Here is a 6,011-nt window from a genome sequence, read left to right on the forward strand (position 1 = left end):
CCAACGTTTTATTTTAGGGACAAGCTTAACGTTAAACAAATTAACGTTAGGGTACGATTTTTTACGTGACTTCGCATTTACCTTTTACCGTAGCTCTGACAGGTCATCCGTGCATCTAACGGTACTTTTGAGCTTCTCGCTCCGAAATGACACAAGTTTGTTGCACCTGCGGTATTTCCGTCAACATGTCGGTCGTCATGGATGCACAGTCGGAAGTGCTTTGCACGCTGTCAGAGAACGCCAGGAGTGCTTTGAGGACGAGAAATACAGTTCACTGTGATACAAATGTTCACTTCTCCACTTTCATTGTACAGAAGAAAGATCAAGTGAAAGTGCTGTAAATGCTGAGGCTGTCAGTGCCTTTTGTGTTTCACAGAGGAAATGTAATTTTTGGAACAAGATTAGGGTGAGTAAACACTGCGATTCGGATTTTGAGACGATGCCATGAAGTTTTTGTTAAAAAAGTTTTCCTTCGCTTTAGTCTTCGACTTATTATATTAAATAAATTCAAGCATTACAGAAACGTCTTCACGTATGTCTGAGTGTGTGTTATGTTGTAATTTTAACATATTAGCACGAAAATTTCAGCATAAAAACAAATGAATTGTTCTAAGAGATTATTTTACATGACAAAGCAAATAGTTTACAGAATTTTCACGTATAATGATAATGTGAAACAGCTGAAAAATTATGTGTCCAAGACGGATGTTCTCATCTTCTGCAATTAATAATTATAATTAAACTGTTTGCTTTTCAATGCATGTGCATAATCTACAAATATGTTCTTTCAGGTTAGCCACATCATTTTGAAAATACATCAGGTTTTATCAAAATCTATTTTAAAAAGTGTTGTCAATTTAGTAAGGTGTAATTTTATTCCAGAACCTCAAGTATTTGTACATGACTGTAATCCTTTTTTAAAAATGTCAGAGTAGATTAGATTTTTTAATTGATTATTGAGTTGATTTTGCAGACTGTTGCAGTAACGAGATTTTTTATTGTTTTAAAAATTATGCTCAAAAAGGTACTAAATTATATGCATAGATTTTAAATCAATGTTGACAAATGCTCCAGACTTTGTTGCAATTATTTGCAAAAACAAAAAGTTAATTTAAACATTAAAAAAATTCATGGTTGAATTTTTTTAAACTAAGTTTTTGTGAGAATCACCCATTCATGACAGTTGTCATTCTATATTAATATATATATATATATATTGTTTAACTCGAGGTTTTGATAAGTTGCTTCAGCATCATAAAAAATCTGCAAAGTTTTCACAACAAAAATAGACCTATATGAACTGTTACTGTACCACAACATATAAACAGCTAAACTAAACTACTATAAACTGCCTTTTAATTGCTAAAATAAATAAACAAGATACAGCTATGGTTTGTTGATAAATGTTAACTTTGCTCAACGTCATTTTAATGTGAATACAAAATTGAGGCCTTAGAACTCAAGTTGGTAAATATGATACAGTAGGCTTTATATGGTTGAGATGTATGTTATACGGACACCAAACAACAGAGTATGAAGTCTTGATCTAAATAAAGTCTATCATCACCTAAAACAATCACCAAATGTTATGAACACTTTATGCCACAGGAGGGCGATATTTCTCAAACGTCTTTTTAATGGGGCGTTTACAATCCAACACACGTGGTGTGATTAATGTGGCACTGCTAGATGCCCTGTAGTTTAATTACCTTCAGAAAGATCCTACTTAGTCTGTCTGGGTGTGAACAGTCTGGATGTGATTCATTTGCAGTCGCTGTGTTCCACTAAAACGTCCTTGCCCTGAAAATGACTCCCCAAAGTAAGCAAAACCAAAACAAAACATGTCTGAGGACAAGACCGCCTGGGTTGTTCCAAATCAGAGGTGGCAGTTCACAATAACATTTAGATTAGGCATCTCCACATGGCTTCATACAGCCCCCTTAACTGTGAACAATTAATACTCAAATGCAGACTATTTTTACATTGTCTGCATTTTTACTGAGTCACAAATGGAGATGTTACAGCGTACAGTACTTGTAGTGAATGCATCACAAAGCATTGTGAATGTTTGCCTACACTGCATTTCACTGCATTAAGGCTAGTGTGAAGGCTATATTAAAATAGGTCTGTCTTACCCAGTGAAGATGAGTGACAGTTGTCACTCTGCTCATCAATCACACTGTAAGCGCATTCAAGACAAAGGGCAAATGACCCACTTGGCTCACTGAGACCACTCTGATGGCATTCATTAACACAGCATTAAGATATGGAAAATCCAGCAATGTTTAATAGTTCAGCACTGTCATATGAACTCAAAGAATGTGATATTATGAAATAGCCATATAATATAATTTTATGTTATGCAGAAATAAAGTCATAAAATTACTGTCATATTACCAATATATAGCAATATTTTTTTGGCAAAAAGTCTATTGTCAACAGTGTAATGTCACTTTCCAGCTAGTTGCACTTTGCCATATTACAAACAGATGGTAGAAGGTCTGGATTCCATTAAAGTTTTCTTTTCTCCAAGGACAAGCCACAGGCTTTGACTGATGTGTAAAGCAACCAATGACAAACTGTGTCGTTAATTTTTATGTGCATGGGCCTGAACATATGATCTTAATATATTTACAATAACAATTCATTCTATGCCATAACTTGCATTTTAAGGATTTAGAATGTGACCACGTTTTACCACGACTGAATAATAAAAAAAGTAAGCAGGAATATGTATCTAAATTTTTAATCTTTTTTTTATTGTCAGAACTGTAAAATCCAACATGTGCTCAGTCTGAAAACGTTGCCCTATATACATTTCTGGAGATGAACGGAATTATGTTGTCAGAGCTACATATAGCTGCATTTACTAAATACTACGGGGCGATATGAAGCTGTTCCTTTTTGCACTTACCAGCTGGCTGCTTACCTCCATGTGAACTGCTTTTCCGCTGTTACCAGTTTGTCCAGTTAGCGCACCATGTAAGTCGGCGGACTTGAGACACAAGGAGGAGTTGACCACGACAACGGGGTTTAAGTCCAGCAAAGAACGGTTCCAGAAAGCAGGTAAGGCAAAAACTAAAGCCATAAAATTTAATAAACAAGTAAATAAAAGGGTGAGAATGAGAACAAAATCAGAAATCGTGGTAAAAATCAGGCTAGTTTTGTAAAAAAAAATTCTGGATTGCTTTTTAAAACTGTCGGTTGGATTTAGGGAAGAGGATGTGCGGGTCAATCTGTGCTTTTGAAAACACTATTGGTTGGGTTTAAGGAAGGAGGAGGGTGAGTCAGTTGATAAGTCAGTCAGTCAGTCATTCAGTCAGTCTTTCAACAGTGGCCTCTGGTGGATTTACATAAGACCAGCAGGCACAAATGGCACTCACAAGTGAAATTTGAGATCTCAAAAAGCATACACAGGGGCCTCTGGTGGATTTGGGAAAAACAAAAACCAATAGGATCTGGATGCAGCCTTTATGATCCAAGCTGAGATTGCATCAGTCAGCGATGCAATGTCAGACATAATGGACTCAATAGAGTGTCGTCACTGTGAGGGGTACGGTTAGGGCTGGGGTTAGGTGAGCGCATTAAAAAGCATTGGATGCAGCTCAGGCTGCACCAAGTCTGCATCCAGACCCCTCTCACAAAAATTGCTAAATAATTTAGCTCCTGGGACGTATTTGGCGTTCTCCCGAAATGTACATAGCGGTATGTATTTAGAATGAGCCAGGGTTGGTGAAATCAAAAGTTTGCAATACATTTTTGGCGATATAAACAATAAAACAGATCTGCTAGATGAAAACTGATAAAAAAAAACAACAAATACATATTTTGAGATGTAAACTTGTAAGTACAAGTTTATTACTCATCATTCTGTGTCAGAGTTGTGTGTGCAATTTCCCTTTTTGGCAAGGTAGAAACAAACTTCCACAGGAATGACATGAGTTTGACTCAGTTCGAATTCAAATACTCCTTTAAGTATGTACTTATTTAAAATAGAATAAGTGAATATGTTATGTTGCAACCACTAAGTACATTTTATATTGGCTTTATTTTTTCGCAGCCACTGGGAACTTACTGGCTTAAGATTTCCAATCTCATTAACTTCCTTTGGTTTTTAACCATAAAAAGCCCATTATGTTGCTTGATGCTGTTATTTTTTATTATAGAATTGTTATGTATGGTCATAGACACACTTGTTTGTAGAGCAAGTAGTTTGACCGTTTACTGTGGTTTGTTTTTCCTAGTCATTTCCCCATAGGCAAAGTCCTAAAACAATCCCTGACAAGAGCTAACTTGTAAATATAACGTGTATGTGAATATATCAGTTACATACTCTCAGATAGCCTCATGGGATAGTCATTGAAAGACATGCTTCAGAAACTCACTGACCATTTGGGTACTTGTGTTAAGACTACTTTGTCTAATGTTGGGTCTTTGGGCAGTTCAGTGGTGTTAATTGTAATCTGGGTTGTCTTTCTACTGCTAATACATTCATTAATTCATTCATTCATTTATTCATTTTCCTTCGGGTTAGTCTTTATTTAAGTTAGTCATCACAGCGGAATGAACCGCCAACTATTATTATTATAGGTATACTGTTAAAACAGAATCTGTCAATTTTTCAACTGGTTTACCAAAAAAAAAACAGATTCTGTCTATTTTATTACTGTAGGTATACTATTAAAAAAACAGAACCTGACAGTTTTTTACTGGAGGTATACTATTAAAATACAAAAAATACCCACTTTTTTACTGTTGGTAAAAGTTTAATATACAGAAAATGTCCCCTTTTTCCTGTAAATACTGCTAAAACCTTTTGCCTGTTTTTACCTGTATTTCTGGTGGTCAATATAGCTAACAAAATCATTCACACAGAAATGTGACGGCTCTAGCTCCAACTTTTTGGTTAACATTTTTCTGGACTACTGTGCTAGACAGTATACCAAAAAAGTGGCACTGTAGCATTATAGTGGTTCGCTATTTTGTTAATATTCACAAATTCTGACAATGGAAATGGAATTACCATACTACTGTACTGTACTGTACTGAACCATACTGACCAATGGAAACAAGACTTTATATCTGGTGTTCTCAGTCTCAGTCCTGGAGGTCTGGTGTCCTGCATATTTTAGCTCCAACTCCAATCAGACACGCTTCTAGTTAATCAAGCTCTTACTAGGCTTTCCAGAAGCATCCTTGCAGGTGTGTTTGAGAACCCCTGCTTTGTACTTATAAACTATATCCTCAACATTATAAGGTTATTTAGTAATAAACTTCATTACACACATACATAATTACACCTGAGACTGTTGAGTGCATCAAGCATCCAACATTTCACACATTTTCTGTCCATCATCTGGGTCATTTTTTCAGTTTGAAGTTTTGATTGTGAACCCACTTCTTGCACTGTGTACACTTTCAAACGTAAAGGAATAGTGCATAAGTACACACATTGGAATGCACCAGCTACGTCAACAACGTAATAGGGAAGAACACAATATCAGATGAAGCTGCTGAGTTAAAATAAATGAGTGAACTGTTTCTTTAAGCTTACAATGGAGGCTGTAGAGGTTTAGGTTGGTTTATAGTGTGCAATTTATTCTAGTTATCAAAGCTCTCAGTGTAAATCTAGGTCAATTGTCACAACCTTTAATTGTGCTTTAAACAAATTCACACTCTGAACTAATTTTGAGCTGTGCCAGATATCAAGTGCTTATGAAACTAGCCTCCTGGGACTGGAGTTGAAACGCGTAAACCCCTTAGCTTGAGGTTGGCCAGCAGCTACTGTATGTTTGTATGAGAGTGAGGGAACAGAAAAGAGAGAGAAAAACGATAGGGGAGGAGGAGGGTAGAGGAGTGTGTGTATGTGAGAGAGAGAAAGAGAGAGGGTGTGGGGGGAGAGAAAGGCTGCAAGAATGAAGGCTGTGAGGCGGATGACGCACGATTATCTCCCCCTGGCTTCTGATTGGCTGCTTTGGCTGTCCGTCACAGAGCCCAGGTTTAGGGATGTG

The 6,011-nt window shown here is 36.5% G+C and overlaps 1 protein-coding gene across 4 annotated transcripts in view; it reads right to left on the reverse strand.

The window, feature by feature from the left end:
• The window catches only part of dnah12 (dynein, axonemal, heavy chain 12), a 52,595-nt gene extending 52,408 nt beyond the window's left edge, over nucleotides 1-187 (reverse strand). For all 4 annotated transcript variants that reach the window (XM_087306870.1, XM_087306868.1, XM_087306869.1 and 1 more), the window contains exon 1: nucleotides 82-187. The gene's annotated coding sequence lies outside the window, so the exon portion shown is untranslated. The remainder of the gene's footprint in view (nucleotides 1-81) is intronic.
• Nucleotides 188-6,011: the final 5,824 nt, after the last annotated feature.

The sequence above is a fragment of the Danio rerio genome, chromosome 23, assembly GCF_052040795.2.
Source record: "Danio rerio strain M-AB ecotype USA chromosome 23, GRCz13ab, whole genome shotgun sequence".
NCBI classification, from domain to species: domain Eukaryota; kingdom Metazoa; phylum Chordata; class Actinopteri; order Cypriniformes; family Danionidae; genus Danio; species Danio rerio.